Below are 19,523 nucleotides of genomic sequence, written 5' to 3'. Positions count from 1 at the left end.
ACCCTGAAGAGTCACCTCCTCAGAATATACTCCTCACACATGTACCATAGGTACCTCTCATAGGGAATGCCCAAGTCACATCCCCCTGGCAAGACTCATCCAAAGAATCATCGTAGAATCCTATCCAGACGACTCAACCCTCACCACACACCCAAGACACACACCAAGATCTCCCCAAGTTATCACAAGTTTTAGCGGCACCATGTGCCTTAGCCACTCACAAACAATCCTCCACCAAGCATCACATCACAGATATAATGCATAGTAGAAGTAAGCAGTAAGTAGTAAGCGAGTGTCTAGCCTAACAACGGGTGTGCTGGGGTAAAGGTTGCGTCAAGGTATTGGCTTCAAGCAATTCTACCATGCAACCTATCATAGTTTATTTGCATGAAAGTAAAGCACTAGCAGCTACATTATTGCATATCTAATAGGATTCTATGAGGTTGGGTGGGACATGGCACCTATTGATTGATTATCTCCAAGATCCTTAGTGTAACCATAGTCATTCTCCACCAAGGTCCTACTATCTTTTGCACGTCATTCCTCCAACTGGTTCTGATCCAATCAGCGCTAACCTTGATGCAACTACCTCGGTAGAGTGACAAGCAAGACAGAAAGCAATCAATACTCTAAAAAGGCAACAAGACACGAAAGAACAACTACATCGGAAGAACACCAAGGGAAAAATGATTTAGCCCTCTCGACGGATATCCGATACCTGGGCCAAAAGAAACAGGAGTGATTGCTCGCTAAGCACAAGCTTAAGTCATAGCCTAGCCAGTACTTCCTAGGTCGATCGTGTCGACCTGTACGGCTTCAATAAAAATGGTATAAACCCTAGCTCATCTTAAATGAACACCATGGCTCATGGTCTTCTGATCCGAGCATCATGGAGATCGATATGAATTGAAAAGAGTGGCTAAGGGGGAAAGGGAGCTGTTCCAATCTCTTTCAATCCGTACGCCATTGTAATTGATGAGAACCGAAGAGAGAGTGGAACAGAAAGAGAAGGAGAGGAACAGTGGTCTGCTTCTTCCAATCCTCACGCCATGGTAAAGGACGAGGCATCGGAAAGGAGCGACACTCAAAAGAACACCAATACCCAAATCCAACCATAGGGTACCTCAACCTACGTGCACTAAATGGCACCAAGACACCCCTAGGGTCTTAGCAGTGTGGTTGTCACCATGAGAACCTAGAGAGTGCTATAGTTTACAATAGGTACAAGCATACAAGGGGCTCGAGCATGAAAGAGCCAAAAGAGGGGAAATATGAATTCACCTTCCCTTGATCCTGTCGCCATAGCAATTGACGGGAATTGAAGGAATGGAATCAAGAATGCAACAAAAGAACACTAAGGGAAACAAACAAGCAAAAAAGGGACTTTGATTCCATGGTACTTTGATCCACATGTATTGGCAATTGACAGGAATCGAAGAAGTTGGAACATGAGAGCTCGATCCATGTCTTACTAGATCGATAAGGATTGAAAAAGAGAGAACAAGAGAAGACAGAAGAACAGTCCCCATATTCTCTTGACCAACACGCCATGGGACTGGGTGAGGGTTGAAAGAAAGGAGGCAAATCCCACGGTCTCTCGATCCTCACCATCTCGTAGGGCACCATGACCTATGTGCAACTAGATCGATACTTGCAATTCCCTAGGTTCATAGCAGTGCGGTTGTCACCATGAGAACCATAGAAATGCGACGGTGTTAGTGGCACAAGCATATGAGATGGTTAGGAAGAACAAAATAGCAAAGGAGAGCAAAAGAACAAAAGAGGTAGAACCCGATGATCATAGCGAGGCAACTCGCTATCATGAGCTTTACCCACATGGGTTGGCTTCTAAAAGTTCCACGATGGTCATCCCCTAGTTCATCTTCAATAGACTAGGTCAAGATGGGCTCATCATGTGCAGGTAGGATGCGCACCGATATCGTGTCACAGAACCGACCAATTTATAAGAGCACAAGTACAAAAATAATCGCCGAAACGATCAAATTCTCGCACTTAAGACCATATAAACCCGGTAGTCAACTGAAACCTCGAAGGATTTCAAACCAACTTGCATACAACCAAGATCACAGTAATTCAACATAACATATCATGTGTTACAACATTTCACAGACGGTTTGCAAATAGATTACATCACCTTAGAGTCATCGTTATTACAAAACAAGTGTTGTAAAGTACGCGGAAGCAAATAGTTTAACTTACACACCTGAGTTCAAATACCAATACTAGTTTGCTGATCACAACCTGCAAAAGCATTTGGATAAGAGAAACAGAGATCATGCCCATGATCTAGTCTTCATCACCCGCCGGGTGGAGACAATACTTATAGAAGCCCTGATATAGAAGGTCATCTGCAACAAGAGGAAATAAACCCTGAGTACGAGAATGTACTCAGCTAGACTTACCCATCAGAAACCAAAACAAATGACACCAAGGATCATGCATAGCTTAATTTAGTGGATCTGGCTGACATTTTTTTTTGCGGAAAAGCATATGTAATAATGATCAACTCATAACCTGAACTAGCAGTGACTTTTAGCCATTAACCTATCATCTATATTAGCACATGTACTAGGCAATCATTTGATTAAGATGCAAACATTAATAACCATAGCAGGTATAAATCGTGGCAACATTATTATCATCATTCATTTAACCATATCGTTAAATTAATTGAATCTACGTTGCCGCTGCTCAGTCAAGTTCTCACTATCCGGGAGAGACGGCGATTCGAATCGATTCCTATCTAGCTGGAGGGGTATTCCTAAACACAAACCCTGCTTCCCCCATCAGGGTCGCAAACAAGTCACCTTTGGTATGATTCAGGGGTCACGAGTCTAAACAGATCGACATTCTCAGAGAACCACTCTGCCAAGGTTGTTCGGGACTCTAACCCGCCTTGGACTTATGCCAATGGCTCTCCGCACATCCTTACTACCTCCAGAATGCATGCCACTGCTTGCGTCCCTGGCCTGAGTCAAGCTACTAGGCTTCGCGGTCAGAACAACTTATCTGGCCAGCTAAGTGTTAGGCTGCGTTCAACATGACATAAGGACGTACAACGTATCGGTCCTTAAATGACACGGACGGAGTCACTATGTTCAACCCTGCACAAGACTCTACCCGGTCTTAATTCATTATTAACATGGTTCTTTTCCACGATAGCAAATATAGCCAACCATGATCCACCTCATCCTAAAGCTCGCAGGCGACAGGAAATCACCTGGCTTCTACCGCACTAAGCATGGCTAAGCATTTAACCTGTTCCTGAACTTAAATAGGATTCCAGTGCGATATCTGGACAAGGATGGATATATAATGCAACAATTGGTTCCAACCAATTCCTATACTTAATGCATCATCAACGAATAAAACATACTCAAGGTATTTGTAAAAACATGGGAGACTTAATATGCTCTGGGGCTTGCCTTTCAGGAAAGAGGAAGGACGGTGGTCAGGGCACTCGGGCAACTCCTCCTCGGCGGCTGCTTCGTCGATTTCCTGCACCTCGGGCTCCTCCTCCTAGCTGGCTCCCTCGAATTCTAGAAGCGTCACTCCCTCCGGCACACCTATTGCATGAATGCACAAGATAAATATCATGGATGCACATGAACGAAATTAGGGATGCTCGGGGAATGCACATGCTTACTGCAGTCCGCATTTTCCGACTTAGGCTCTATTCAAATCACTTTAACTTACCAAGTTTATACAATCTAATGTACAATTGCTCATCTTTAGTTAAGGACCTAGCACCTACACTTAAGCATGTTCTCAAGTTAGGCTAGCACCTAACAATCAACAAGAACATTGCAACAAAGCATGCACACAAACATTCATATTTCAGCGAAACAGAGACTATACAGTGGTACGGTAAACTGACCATAACTGAAGATATACAATTCCAAATGACATGCAACAAGACAATTTGGAAAGCCTATGAAATTACCTACAATTCATGTTTAGACCTCAAGGCATGATTCCAAATTTTACTAGGTTGAATTTACAGAACCACATAATCAGGTCCGACAAGATAGAGAGCAAGCAAAACTATGATCTAATTTTGAACAGCTGTAGCTCCTAAACTACTAGGCCAAATGCCACCAAATTTTGACAGGAGCTAGATACATAAGTTGTCTACAACTTTTATATTCACCACATTCCCAGCAAACCAAAATATCATGGGAAACTTTATAAAGTCCCGAGAACTATCCAGAAAGACATAATGCCTCGAAATATTTATTAACTTATGTTGCAAACAACCAATTGGATAAAACCAACTCTACTCACTTATCACACATGTCACAAGAACACCAGAAAGTAAAGTGTTCACCACCAATTCATTTCTTTTAATGCCTTTCTTTCTTTATTTAATTAATTAGGGGAAATGGTAAACATATATGAAAACTGCACCATTTAATGTCCAAAAATTATAGTAGGTACCACATGCTCCAAGTAGACTACTATAAAAATTTCACATCATTTGAGAAAGTATAACATCCTATACAAAAATGACAAGGCATAAAGGCTTAAAATGACATAATTAGGAAACCCTAGTGAAAAGTGTTAAGCAATAGATTTATATTTTTTCCTAGCATCCTTAAGGTACTAGGACATTCCCCACAAAATTTCATGGTCATTGGATTCCTAGATAAATTACAAAAAATCACTCAAGGATCATTCAATGATAAAAGGAAAATCTATAACTCAAAAACCATACATGCAATGACTCTCAAATTTTTACCAGAGCTTCTACTAAGTAGGAATAGCTTACCAACAAAATTTCATAATTTTTTGAGCACTGGAACTCAAGATATAATTTAAATAAGTTTGCATGCATTTAAAAACACATTTCAAGTTCCTATTTAATTCATCCAAAACTTCCACTACAAGTGTTCATGTTATATTTTTCCTAAATACTAGACTTCACTATGATCCTAAAAAAATTGGAACCACCCAATTTGGATTTATAAAAGTGGAGATACATTTTTTTACAAAACATCAATCAATTCTGGAATAATTGAGCTAGCTTTTGAATACACAGTCACTGTCACGCGGGGTCCACACGTTAGCTGGGCCTGCATGGCAGTGAAACGGAAACAGGGGAGGGACTGCCGCGGTGCTCCGGTGAGCTTTTCCTCGTCGGCGTGGAGGGCTCAGGCGGTTGCGTCACCACCGACGCCATCTCCAAACCGAACCGCGTTGAGGGATGTACGGGGCACGACGAATGACCCCTCGGAGCATGGACGGTGGCGGCCACGGTGGATAGCGAGGATGCCCGATGGCATGCCGGCCAACTCTAGCCATGGTATCACCCAATGAAAGGCGCTAGAGTTACCTAGAGACCTAACGCAGAGATAACCTAAGGTAAGGGCGGCTAGGGTAGCACCGGTGAGCTTGGCTGCACGCACGGTCACATGGTGGCATAGCTGTTCCGGCACAACGGCAACGAATCCGAGGACTATGTCTTCGAGGTAGACACTATGGCTCATAAGGGTCCTCATGCGCATGCTACAAGAGGCAGGAAAGGTTCAAGGCGGCCGGCCACGACGAGCTCGTGCTCGTGGCCATGGCGGACATGGTGGGGTGCACCGGAGCATTCCTAGGCACATGCTCGGTAGCGTCTAGAGCTATTCCTACTAGAGCATCAGCAAGCTAGCGCGGTGCTGGACCAGAGGAAGAGGCAGCGCATGGTGCAGTGGAGTGCCACGGCCATGTGAACCGCAAGCACGGCGTGCTCCGGTGAAGTCTCCAACGACGGAAATCGAAATGTGCCTTACCAACGGTTCAAGGGAATAGAGCGAGAGGTCTAGGAGGTGGAGTGGAAGAAGATGCGGTGATGGCCGAGATGGATTGGCCAAAAGCACGGCATCAAAGGCGAGCTGCGGTGGCAAAGCGAGCGGCGGCAATTGCGAGAGAGAGCGAGTGGGAGAGCGCGTGCGGGCGAGCGGAGAGGCAGCAGGCGTCCTCCACTTCACGCCAGCCAGCGCGTAGCGCGGTCAGGGCCAGCCGGGTGCATGGCGGCCATGCAGCAGCAATGACCTGCGGCCGGTCGGCCATTGTACCGGTCTGAAAATCCTGATTCAGAGTTCCTCGATGCCGATTGACAAAGCAAGTTCATGATGATAAATCTCCTAATCCGTGATGATCTAGGTTAAGGTGTAGTTGACAAAGTTGTAGTACTAAGTGAGATCTTCAACTTTGCCAATTGGAGCTCGAGCTGGTTCGGCTTGGTTAGGGAGCTAAAAAGTGAACAAGTTGGGTACATGAAACTGAAAAACAACTCCATAACTTAGAAAATTTCTGTGTTGAAACAGCACTGTCTTCTAGATTGTGGGCCCTATTTGAACATGTTCTGCTCATTTTCATGACTTGGCTTCAAAACAAAGTTTGTTCCTTATAAAATTTGCTACAACTTTGCTTTAGCTTGCTCAGACATGCAAACACTCTAAGCTACACTTTTTAAACAGTCAAACTCAGGAGCTCTAGGGGTCCATAATAATCAAACCATGACTTGGAAACCTAATTAGGCAAAATGATCAACATGAACATTGTTCCTAATGACATTCTAAGTATAACTAAGGTTCTTAGGAGAATAATTAGCCACACCACACATTGGTCACACTAAAATCAAGCATTACATGTACTGACACAAGGACAAACAAGTGACTTTGTGACTTCTGTTTCAAAACCATGTTTCATATGTTTCATGAGTTGGTGGCTTTGTACTAGCTAACCATGTTTCACTAAGTGTGTTGCACATGTTGCACTTAAGTTGTTACACACTATTCATTTCCTTAAAACAATCACACATAGAATGTAACAATATGCTGCAATGTTTCAAAAGCATGTTTCAGACAAATTCTAAACTCATGAATGGGTGAATGATGCTCATGTTTATGAAATGCAAGTGCAAATGTGGAAGCCAAACACCTAGGGTGTTACAGCCCTCTCCCCTTATAAAAATCTTGTCCCGAGATTTGACAAGCATACCATTGTTGATAGAATTCATTATAACTGTCCCTCAAATAATCTTCTCTTTCCCAAGTTGCATCGCGTTCACTACCCTGATTACTCCACATGACTTTGTAAAACATGACCACCCGACTCCGAGTCACTCGCTCCCGAGTGTCAATTACTCAGACCGGTTTCTCTTTAAAAGTCAAATCCGATTTTAACTCGATATCCCCTAGTGGAACTTTCTCTTCAGGGATGCGAAGACATTTCTTCAATTGGGATACATGAAAGACATTGAAGATAGCACTCATCTTAGGAGGTAATTGGATCTTGTATGCCACCTTACTACTTTGTCCAATGATTTCAAACGGACCGACATATCTCGGCGCAAGCTTTCGCTTCACACCAAAGCGTTGGATACTCTTCATGGGTGAGACTTTAAGATAAACGAAGTCTCCAACTTCGAATTCGATAGGCTTTCTACGACGATCAGCATAACTTTTCTGCCTAGCTTGAGCTGTGGCCATATGGGTTTGGATAGTACGAACTTGTTCTTCGGCTTCTTGAACAAAATCAATTCCATAATATCTCCTTTCACTGGCTTCTACCCAATTCTACAGGGTTCTACACTTTTGGCCATGCAAAGCTTCAAATGGTGCCATCTTGATACTCTCTTGATAACTATTATTGTACGAGAATTTAGCTAGGGGCAACCACTTTTCCCCTGAACCCTTAGCCGAGATGACACATGCTCTCAAGATATCTTCTAAGATTTGATTCACTCGTTCAGTTTGCCCATTGGTTTGCGGATGATAGGCAGAACTTCTTACTAACTTAGTTCCTAATAATCCGTGTAAGTGCTCCCAAAAGCGAGTAGTGAACTATGGTCCTCTATCAGAGACAATAGCATGAGGTATCCCATGAAGTCGGACTATCTGATTAAAGTACAACTCCGCATAGTTAGTTGGATGGAAATCTATGCGGACAGGAATGAAGTGTGCAGACTTGGTTAGACGGTCTACAATCACCCAAATGGAGTTAAAATTCCTCTGAGTAGTAGGGAGCCCAACGATAAAATCCATACTTATCTCCTCCCATTTCCAACCTAGAATAGAGAGTGGCTGAAGCAATCCAGCTTTCATGTGCACCACTTTGACTCGACAACATGTGTCACACCTAGCCATATAAGCGGCTATCTCCTTCTTCATCTTTGTCCACCAAAAGCGAGGCTTCAAATCATGATACATTTTGTTACTACCAGGATGAATAGATAATTTTGAGGAATGTGCTTCGGATATGATTTGATTTCTAAGCTCTCTATCCTTCGGAACTACTAACCTATCCTTGAACCATAACACGTCATTTTCATCTACCCAAAAATGCTTGGTTTCTTGCTCTTTCATCTTACGCTTGATGTGGAACACACCTGGATCAGCCTTCTGTAGCTCAATAATTCGACTCAGTAGAGTACAACTGCCAGTGATGTTGTGAAGGACTGCAGGATGTAGGAGTTTTAACAAATGGAAGTCACTTCCAATCAAAGAGTGGTAATGAGATTTCCTGCTTAAGGCATCCGCAACGATGTTTGCCTTGCCAGGGTGATAGTGCACTTGGAGGTTATAATCCTTGATCAACTCGAGCCATCTTCTCTGACGCATATTCAACTCCGGTTGAGTGAAGATGTACTTAAGACTTTTATGATCAATGTAGATATTGCACACATTGCCGAGCAAATAATGTCTCCAGGCCTTCAAAGCATGAACAACTATAGCAAGTTCTAAGTCATGTGTTGGATAGTTCACCTCATGCTTCTGAAGTTGGCGAGAGGTATAAGCAATGACTCTACCCTCTTGCATAAGAACACCTCCTAAACCTACGCTTGATGCATCGCAGAACACATCAAAAGGTTTCTCGATATTCAGTTGCACCAAAACCGGAGCCGAAGTTAGAAGGGTTCGCAGGGTGTGAAAAGCCGCATCACACTCAGAAGTCCAGACAAACTTCATGTCTTTTTGCAGCAACCGAGTCATAGGCTTGGCTATTTTAGAGAAATCTGGGATGAAGCGACGATAATAGCCAGCCAATCCTAGAAAACTCTGAACCTCGTGCACTGAGATTGGAGCCTTCCAGTCCAACACTTCTTGCACTTTGGTGGGATCCACCATAATTCCACCATCGGACAACACGTGTCCAAGAAAAGGTATCTCACGAAGCTAGAATTCACACTTGCTAAACTTTGCATAAAGTTGGTGTTCCCGCAATCTAGTGAGAACCACTCGTAAATGTTCAACATGATCTTCTTCATTCTCAGAATAAACCAGGATATCATCTATAAATACCACCACAAATTTGTCCAACTCGGGCATAAACACCGAATTCATCAAATACATGAAGAGTGCGGGGGCATTGGTCAATCCAAAAGACATAACAAGGTACTCATACAGACCGTATCTTGTGGAGAATGCAGTTTTTGGAACATCCTTAGGCCGAATTTTGATTTGATGATAACCAGATCTCAAATCAATCTTGGAAAAGACTTTTGCTTTAGACAACTGATCAAATAAGATATCTATGCGTGGCAGAGGGTATTTATTCTTGATTGTAACTGCATTCAAGGGCCTATAATCTACACACATGCGTAGTGATTGATCCTTCTTCTTTACAAAGATAGCTGGGCACCCCCACGAAGATGAACTAGGACGGATAAGGCCTTTCTTTAGAAGTTCATTCAACTGAGTCTTAAGTTTGGCTAGTTCATTGGGAGGCATTCTATAAGGCCTTCTAGAGATGGGCGCTGTACCAGGTAGCAACTCTATTTTGAACTCCATGTCTCGATCCGAGGGCAATTCGAGCAAATCATTAGGAAAAACATCCAGAAAATCATACACGACAGGGATATCTGCCATAGCCTTTGCTTGCACTGCATTAGCCATATAAGAAAGATTGATGTCCCTAGGTAGCTGTACTAGAAAACCCTCCTGATTACAAGGATCTCTGAGCATGACTACTCTAGTCGATGTATCAATAAGCACTCCATGACTGCTCATCTAGTTCATTCCCAATATCACGTCGATACCTAGCCCCGGTAAAACTACCAGATCAACCTGATAACTTCGCCCCTCTATTTCAAATTGCACGTCCCCAACTACAAGCTTGGTTGGGATAGTACCACTGGCAGCCCTAATACAATAACCCTCACCCTCAATAGTGTATGTTTTCTGCATAAACTTGGATGCAAATGCAGGACTAATAAAAGAATGCAAAGCACCCGAATCAAATAGTACAACTACGGGGTGTTGATCAACCAGGAACTTACCAGCAGTTACTACCTCTCCTGACGGGATATCAGCAATAATAGTGTGGTTCACCTGTCCCTGACGGCCACCTTGGTAGTTATTCTTCTTAGGGTAAGGGCACTCCCTTGCCCAGTGACATGTCTTGTTGCAGTTCCAGCATAGCATGTTGCTTGGGGGAGCCTTGGAACTGCCTTGACTGGTAGTGCCCTTGGGAAGAGCAACTATAAAGGCTTTGTGAAACCCAGTCCTGCCTGGATTCTTCTTCTGCTATGGGCGGAACTTAGCAGCTGATGCTGGAGGGCGAAATGGAGCTCTTTGGGTGACTGGAGCCTTGGATTGTGAGGCACTCGCCTCATAGGCCCTCTTATGATTTTTCAAAGCAGCATATACATCATTGTTGTTCTCTTGCGATAAAGCATCACTCACAAACTCATTAAAATGAGCACACTTGCAATTTCCCATGGTCTTCATCAATTTGGGGCTAAGTCCCCACTTGAAGCTAGCGATCTTTTTGGTATTAGTGTCAACAAACTCAGTAGCATACCTTGCAAGGTTATTGAAAGCCTGCAGGTATTCATTCAAGCTCTTGTTCCCCTAGGTGAGCTTCATGAACTCCGTATGCTTGATTGCCATGAGACTAGGAGGAATATAATTTCCCCTGAAAGCAGACTTGAACTGATCCCAAGTGATTTGGGCATTAGCGGGCATAGTGGACCAATGATGACTCCACCAAATACCAGCTGGCCCATGTAGTTAGTGAGTGCATACTCAGTATTCAGCACCTCAGTCAAGCGAAGCAGACAAAACTTCTGCTCGAGAGTGTTCAACCACTCATTAGCTTGGAGAGGCTCTTCAGCCTCCTTGAAGATCGGTGGTTTTGTGTCAAGGAAATCTTTAAAGTCGCTATACTGATTTGGTTCTGGTCCTTGGCGTGCACCACGACCATCATGATTTGTAATCGTGCAGAGAGCCTCCGCCATAGTGCGCTGTCCTTCCACAAGAATTGCCATCAATTCCATTAGTGTGGGTGGTGGTGGCGGTGGAAGATCATCATCATCACCAGCCGCACCAGTGGAATGAGTGCGAGGCATCTACAATAATGCACAACCAGCAATTATTGGTGATGTTAGTACATTGGAGAGGAACAATATAATTACGCCAAACTAAATTTACTGGAGAGAATGTAAAATTCATACAATAAACAGAGGCAATAATTCATTCTCCAATCACCACATCATCAATTAGATTACTAGCGCCATATGCAGTGCATTTCAACATGACAAGTTTTAAACTTAACCAACAAGATATGCATCCCAAAGGGAGCGAATTAAGGTACATTACATGCCAAGTTTGAATTAAAAGGTACATCCTACATCAGTCATAGTACTAAGTCCATTACACCACTGACTACAAAAGCTTAAACTAGTGAGACTTGCTAACTAACTACTCATCGAAGTAATCGCTGTCCACATCAGAGACGCCTTGGACTTCTTCTAGATCTTCCTCTTCTTCTTCATTTGCAGGTTCAGCTGCATTGTCATCCATCTGCACGTCCTCTTCTTCTTTATTAGCCTCAATCACTTGAGGTCCACCCACATTAGGATACCATGGTATGGGGTGAGGAATAGGAAATAGACAGTTATTCAGTTGATGGTGCTCAACCTGAAGCTCTTCAAGTTGTTCTTGGAGTTCTTGCTCCCTTTGGAAAGCATTGTGGTTAGCCATGATCTAGCCCTGACATCTTTCTTCTGCTAATTCTAAGGTTGCATCTCTATGACGGGTCACACGCTGCCTCATCTCTCTCTATGGTGAGGTTCATCAGCTGGTTATGAAACTCGTCTCTCTCGCGTGCTGTTTGATGCCACTGTTGCAGGCGATAATTTGCAATACCCTAGATCTCATCTACTTCCTGCTGAGCTCGCCCACATGCATCCACCCTATGGCGATATTTATGGGCACGCAACCTGAACTTGTGCTAGGCTACCATTGCCTTGCCAGCTTCTTCTAACACACTAGAAAGGGTGTCCTGCCTGACTCGACAAAGCTTCAAGACGTCCATCATAGCACTCATTCCAGCATTATCGCTCTGAACACGTTCACCACGGCCTCGAACCAAAGCCTGGCCAACTTCTTGAGTCCACTCAACCTCAGTAGGAGCCACTCGGGGAATGGATGAAGCTGGTCCACCCACTAACTCGTCCCCGAAGCTTTGTGCTATATCCATAAGCACATCAAGGGCAGCAACCTGAGCGGCTTCCCATGGGCTTTGCCCATCAGTCTCAATGCTCCACCCATGCCACAACGGTCTCATGGGGTTCTATGGCACTATAAAGGTCACAACGTACCATGGTACATCTCCCAATAGCACCGCCTGCCTCCATGTGTAGCGGGGTGCCTCCGAGTACCCAACTGAACTGAGCACCCTCCAGAGCAAGGTGGGCGTACCGAACTGGTCCAAAAAGGTGCTGCTACCAGTAGGAAATGCGGGCGCGGCCATCTGTATCAACAAGGGATGCAACTCACGTGAGAGGATTATTTTGTTAAGAGATTGAACTTAATACTTGGGATAAGCAATTATAAGGGAGAGAGTAATGCAATATGAATGACATGAGTGAATATGATGCATGCTCGTTCCGTACGTCCTCACAAACCTAAGAAAATTTAAGTTTTAGCGGAATATACGGTGGCATACATACGTTCTCTTAATTAGCGATAACTAGTCGATCTACATGGTGTGTTGTTAGCGTACCTGCAGAAAACTTCATTGCAGCCCCAACCCAACAAGATATAATGCTAATAACAAAAGTAGTAACTAAGATACTCTCTATATATACATCCCTAGATATATATACTTTGGTATCCAAACTACACGACAGATGTACCCACAATTAAGTACCTTCATATATACATGTATGCAACATGTAAATACTCCAGTAACCACAACTAACTCTCCTCTAGACCGACAGTTGGACAGTCATGCTCTCACAACTCACACTTACCTTAGCATAGAGGCAATGGATCCATACATTACCATTCAAACGAATGGCACCCATGCAATAGCACGCCGTATGGACGATGAAATAGAAACAATCAATTTCCCCCAAGTTAGTAATTATATAAGCCACCTAGAAGTCCTTAAGTGGGCTACAAGGGATGTGATCACCAGTACACCATAAAATTTTTGAATTTTTGAACACTTATATATAACTATAAGTTGGAAAACCATTTTCATAACAAAAGCTTTTGTTTTAAATACCCATATGACATGTTTAGTGTTGAATCTAGCTCTGATGCCAGCTGTCATAGAACTGACCAATTTATAAGAGCACAAGTACAAAAAACAATCACCGAAACGATCAAATTCTCGCACTTGAGCCCATATAAACCCGGTAGTCAACTGAAACCTCAAAGGATTTCAAACCAACTTGTATACAACCAAGATCACAGTAATTCAACATAACATATCATACGTTACAACATTTCACAGACGGTTTGCAAATAGATTACATCACCTCAGAGTCATCGTTATTACAAAACAAGTGTTCTAAAGTATGCGGAAGCAAATAGTTTAACTTACACACCCGAGTTCAAATACCAATACTAGTTTGCTGATCACAACCCACAAAAGCATTTGGATAAGAGAAATAGAGATCATGCCCATGATCTAGTCTTCGTCACCCGCCGGGTGGAGACAATACTTATAGAAGCCCTGATATAGAAGGTCATCTACAACAAGAGGGAATAAACCCTGAGTACGAGAATGTACTCAGCTAGACTTACCCGTCGGAAACCAAAACAAATGACACCAAGGATCATGCATAGCTTAATTTAGTGGATCTGGCTGGCACTTTCTTTTTGCAGAAAAGCATATGTAATAATGATCAACTCATAACCTGAACTAGCAGTGACTTTTAGCCATTAACTTGTCATCTATATTAGCACCTGTACTAAGCAATCATTTGATTAAGATGCAAACATTAATAACCATAGCAGGTATAAATCGTGGCAACATTATCATCATCATTCATTTAACCATATCGTTAAATTAATTGAATCTACGTTGCCGCTGCTCAGTCAAGTTCTCACTATCCGGGAGAGATGGCGATTCGAATTAATTCCTATCCAGCTGGAGGGGTATTCCTAAACACAAACCCTGCTTCCCCCATCAGGGTCGCAAACAAGTCACCTTTGGTATGATTCAGGAGTCGCGAGTCTAAATAGATCGACATTCTTAGAGAACCACTCTACCAAGGTTGTTCGGGACTCTAACCCGCCTTGGACTTATGCCAATGGCTCTCCGCACATCCTTACTACCTCCAGAATTCATGCCACTGCTCGCGTCCCCGGCCTGAGTCGAGCTACTAGGCTTCACGGTCAGAATGACTTATCCGACCAGCTAAGTGTTAGGCTGCGTTCAACATGACATGAGGACGTACAGCGTATTGGTCCTTAAACGACACAGATGGAGTCACTATGTCCAACCCTGCACAAGACTCCGCCCGGTCTTAATTCATTATTAACATGGTTCTTTTCCATGATAGCAAATATAGCCAACCGTGATCCACCTCATCCTAAAGCTCGCAAGTGACAGTAAATCACCTGACTTCTACCGCACTAAGCATGGCTAAGCATTTAACCTGTTCCTAAACTTAAATAGGATTCCAGTGCGATATCTGGACAAGGATGGATATATAATGCAACAATTGGTTCCAACCAATTCCTATACTTAATGCATCATCAACGAATAAAAGATACTCAAGGTATTTGTAAAAATATGGGAGACTTAATATGCTCTGGGGCTTGCCTTTCAGGAAAGAGGAAGGACGGTGGTCAGGGCACTCGGGCAAATCCTCCTCGGCGGCTGCTTCGTCGATTTCCTGCACCTTGGGCTCCTCCTCCTGGCTGGCTCCCTCGAATTCTAGCAGCGTCACTCCCTCTGGCACACCTATTGCATGAATGCACAAGAAAAATATCATGGATGCACATGAACAAAGTTAGGGATGCTCGGGGAATGCACATGCTTACTACAGTCCGCATTTTCCGACTTAGGCTCTATTCAAATCACTTTAACTTACCAAGTTTATATACAATCTAATGTACAATTGCTCATCTTCAGTTAAGGACCTAGCACCTACACCTAAGAATGTTCTCAAGTTAGGCTAGCACCTAACAATCAACAAGAACATTGCAACAAAGCATGCACACAAACATTCATATTTCAGCGAAACAGAGACTATACAGCGGTACGGTAAGCTGACCATAACTGAAGATCTACAATTCCAAATGACATGCAACAAGACAATTTGGTAAGCTTATGAAATTACCTACAATTCATTTTTAGACCTCAAGGCATGATTCCAACTTTTACCAGGTCAAATTTATAGAACCACATAATCAGGTCTGACAAGACAGAGAGCAAGCAAAACTGTGATCTAATTTAGAACAGCTGTAGCTCCTAAACTACTAGGCCAAATGCCACCAAATTTTGATAGGAGCTAGATAAATAAGTTATCTACAACTTTTGTATTCACCACATTCCCAGCAAACCAAAATATCATGGGGAACTTTATAAAGTCCCGAGAACTTTCCAGAAAGACATAATGCCCAGACAGCGAGGATGCCCGATGGCATGCCAGCCAACTCTAGCCATGGTATCACCCAGTGAAAGGTGCTAGAGTTACCTAGAGACCTAACGCAGAGATAACCTAAGGTAAGGGCGGCTAGGGTAGCACCGGTGAGCTTGGCCGCATGGACGGTCACACGGCGACATAGCTGTTCCGGCTCAACGGCGGCGAATCCGAGGACTACGTCTTTGAGGTAGACACTGGCTCATAAGGGTCCTCATGTGCATGCTAGAAGAGGCAGGAAAGGTTCAAGGTGGCCGGCCACGATGAGCTTGTGCTCACGGCCATGGTGGACACGGTGGGGTGCACCGGAGCGTTCCTAGGCACATGCTCGGTAGCATCTAGAGCTATTCCTACTAGAGCATTAGCAAGCTAGCACGGTGCTGGACCAGAGGAAGAGGTAGTGCGTGGTGCCGTGGAGTGCCACGGCCACATGAACCGCAAGCACGACGTGCTCTAGTGAAGTCTCCAACGATGGAAATCGAAATGTTCCTTATCAACGGTTCAAGGGAATAGAGCGAGAGGTCCGGGAGGTGGAATGGAAGAAGATGCGGTGATGGCCAAGATGGATTGGTGAAAAGCACGGCATCGAAGGTGAGCTACGGTGGCAAAGTGAGCGGCATCGGCAATGGCGAGCAGCGGCGTTGCGAGAGAGAGCGAGTGGGAGGCAGACGGAGAGGCAGCAGGCGTCCTCCACTTCATGCTGGACAACACGCAGCATAGTTAGGGCCAGCCAGACGCATGGTGGCCATGCGGCGGTAATGACCTGCGGCCGGTCGGCCACTGTACCGGTCTAAAAATCCTGATTCAGAGTTCCTCGATGCCGATTGACAAAGCAAGTTCATGATGATAAATCTCCTAATCCGTGATGATCCAGGTTAAGGTGTAGTTGACAAAGTTGTAGTACTAAGTGAGATCTTCAACTTTTCCAATTGGAGCTCGAGCTGGTTCGGCTTGGTTAGGGAGCTACAAAGTGAACAAGTTGGGTACATGAAACTGAAGAACAACTCCATAACTTAGAAAATTTCTAAGTGTTGAAACAGCACTGTCTTCTAGATTGTGGGCCCTATTTGAACATGTTCTGCTCATTTTCATGACTTAGCTTCGAAACAAAGTTTGTTCCTTATAAAATTTGCTACAACTTTGCTTTAGCTTGCTCAGACATGCAAACACTCTAAGCTACACTTTTTAAACAGTCAAACTCAGGAGCTCTAGGGGTCCATAATAGTCAAACCATGACTTGGAAACCTAATTAGGCAAAATGATCAACATGAACATTGCTCCTAATGACATTCTAAGTATAACTAAGGTTCTTAGGAGAATAATTAGCCACACCACACATTGGTCACACCAAAATCAAGCATTACATGTACTGACACAAGGACAAACAAGTGACTTTGTGACTTCTGTTTCAAAACCATGTTTCATATGTTTCATGAGTTGGTGGCTTTGTACTAGCTAACCATGTTTCACTAAGTGTGTTGCACATGTTGCACTTAAGTTGTTACACACTATTCATTTCCTTAAAACAATCACACATAGAATGTAACAATATGTTGCAATGTTTCAAAAGCATGTTTCAGACAAATTCTAAAGTGATGAATGGGTGAATGATGCTCATGTTTATTAAATGCAAGTGCAAATGTGGAAGTCAAACACCTGGGGTGTTACATATCGAGCCCATGGTGGCTACATCCTAGAGCCGTAGGAGGGGGCAATGAACACAGCACTACAAAGTCAACTAAAAATGAGGGGTCAAGTTATGCTCGACATCACGACCACGGTGGGACGAACCCATGACTAAAACGTTCAAACGAGGTATGATCCCTCGACCGGCTCAAAGGCTTGGTCTACCAATAGACAACACAAACACATAATGAACCAACACACAAACGACGACTGAAGGAGTAGCACATTTCCATTGCACAAGAGATAGACATCATAGCATATGAGATAGACCAGCACGAAGGCACAACACAGGCATAAATATATAGATCATGTATATGAACAAGGATCGATGACAAGCATGAAATGAAAGGTAAAATGAGAGTTGTGTCGACATCGAGGATGGCGTTGACGGATTTCAAAAGGGTCGACCTTAACGATGGCAGGGAAGATGAGGCTTATCGTGGAGCGCCTAGGCAAGCTATGTGTAGCTACAACAAGCATTGGATGGCTGAGGCTTGCTATAACAAGCTATGGCTGTCTGTGGCTAGCTATTGGTTGGCTATGACTGGCTATTGCTTGCTGTAGGCTAGCTACGGTAGGCCGAACATGGCTACAGGTGACCGAGGCATGGCTACTACTGGCTGGACGTGGTAGCAGGTGTTCGGGAAGTGTCATAGCTCTGGTGACATGGTACGGGGCAGCCATACCAGGGAAAAAGCAAGGCGTGGCCTCCCTACAAAGTGAAGAACACAGCACGATGGCTGGTTTCATACAAGGACACAGGCAAAGTGAAGAACATGGCATGATGGCCGGTTTTAGACAAGGACATCGGTGAAGTTTTTGGGTGTTGGTGGCTCACCGACGGTAGGGCAGGAGCTCATTGAAGGTGAGGTGCCACTGCTAAATAGGGCTCCGAGGGTGACGGAGGTGGCTGATGAGACGATGTTGTTGTCTAGCTGCCAAGCAATGGCATGGTAGGGATACAACTCCCTAGTGGCAGAGGAGCAGCTCCATCAAGGTGGTGGTGCGATTCCTATTGCTATGCGCTCCGACGAGGAGGTCGGTGTGGCTCCAGCGTCGGTCAGCAGCTCTAGCTCTCAGTAGATGGCGTAGCTCCACTATGGTAGTGTGGAACCATGGCACAAAGGCTGGGCTTAGGTGAGAATGCGATGAGAAGGTAGAAAGGGAGGAGCTTGGTTGATGGTTGCTCACCGATGGTAGGAGAGAAGCTCATCGGTGAGGTGGTGGTGGTGTTCGATGTCGATGAAGTAGAGGCAGGGAAGGCTACGGATGCAGGCTAGGGTCACTGAGGCATCACGACGATGGAAGGAGCGGCTCAGGCTAGAGGTGCTCCGAGCGGTGACATGGATGGCATGGAGGCGTTTGGCTAGGTGAGGTTCTCGTGAACCGGGGGGCGCTCAGTGAGACAGAGTAGGAGCTTGCAGTGGCACTACTTGGTGAAGGCAGTGAAGCAGAGGTGGTCATCATCAAGGTGCTCGGTGAGGTCGAGGCAGGGGGGGCGCTGGTGGTGGTGCTGCCATTTGGAGGAGATGGTGGCATCACAAGGTGGAAGGAGGATGTGGTGAGTAGGATCGGTGAGGTGGTGGTGACACGGACATGGAGGTGGTCAGGGACGTTGAGTGAGTCCGCAAGGTCGAGCAGAGAAGGGCCAGGTGGCGGCATCCATAGGGCAGAGTAGGGAGGTGGTGGTGGAGCTCATGGTAGGCTTGGTGGCATGGCGTGGCGGAGGAGGGCCGATCGGTGAGGGCTGGTCGGTGAGGCAGTACTGTGGCGCTCGGCCACTGCGGCATGGAGAGGCTAGGCAAGGAGGAAGAGAGTGTGGCGGTGCTAGGGGGAAATGGAGAAGGGGGTGGCGGCTACTATGAATCTTATAGCCGTGCACCCAGCTAGGGTTTGAGGGTGGACGGCGGATGCCTCGGCATCCATACCCTTTGTCCACGCG

This window comes from Miscanthus floridulus, chromosome 7 (genome assembly GCF_019320115.1).
Source record: "Miscanthus floridulus cultivar M001 chromosome 7, ASM1932011v1, whole genome shotgun sequence".
Lineage (NCBI taxonomy): Eukaryota > Viridiplantae > Streptophyta > Magnoliopsida > Poales > Poaceae > Miscanthus > Miscanthus floridulus.
This window is presented reverse-complemented; position numbering follows the sequence as displayed.